The 786-nt window shown below is 25.2% G+C and overlaps 1 protein-coding gene across 1 annotated transcript in view; it reads right to left on the bottom strand.

The window, feature by feature from the left end:
• The window catches only part of LOC108571996, a 2,841-nt gene that overhangs the window by 1,098 nt on the left and 957 nt on the right, over positions 1-786 (bottom strand). The gene's annotated exons all lie outside the window — the stretch shown is intronic.

Raw genomic sequence — 786 nt, 5'->3', positions numbered from 1 at the left:
TTGAAATGAAAGTATATAAACCAAAATGAACACAAATACACATATTTCTATTATAATTTAACTTAACATAATTTTTTAATTCGTTTAAAACCTTAGATATTTACACAAATGCCAAATAATATAATATTTAATCTACAAAAAAAAATGCACATAACCAAAGTTTACATTTGAATAAATACGAAATCTACGACGTCTTCTTTTTACAGTGTCTACGTAACTGTAACAAACTCAATTTCACATTTTTATTTACATTTCTAATAACATACTGTCATTGTTAAAATGTTCGCCTACTTAAAAACTTGCTAATTAAATTTTCCTTTGCGATAATAACATTGTTTCTTTTGAAGAGAAAGTTACATTAGTGACACTTGTGTTTTTCAATATTACAGTCACGACTTGTTGGTATCGTACAATGTATGTTAATTATACAAGCTACTTTCTTAAATGGGAAGAAGAAAGTTTTGTGGTATACAACATCCAACAGACTACGTAGTAATTAGGGACATAAAAATTAACGATCAATTGGAAATTAGAAAACTCGTACTATATAAGTACCTATGCAAAAGAAAATTGCAATATAATTCATATTTTCTATACATAAACTTTCTTAAACTTTCAACTTTTAAACTCAAAAATATCTTCTACATAGGGTGTCCTATTTAAATCAATCCGCTTGAATATTTACGAAACTATCGATGCCAATGTTTCAAATAAAAATTGAATGATTTTAAGGGATACATAATTTGATGTAAGTAGTTTTGAAATATAATTAAAAAAAAAATAACA

This window comes from Habropoda laboriosa, unplaced genomic scaffold, assembly GCF_001263275.1.
Source record: "Habropoda laboriosa isolate 0110345459 unplaced genomic scaffold, ASM126327v1 scaffold67, whole genome shotgun sequence".
Classification (NCBI taxonomy): Eukaryota; Metazoa; Arthropoda; class Insecta; order Hymenoptera; family Apidae; genus Habropoda; species Habropoda laboriosa.
The sequence above is the reverse complement of the archived record's forward strand: the minus strand, read 5'-3'. Positions and strand labels throughout refer to the sequence as shown.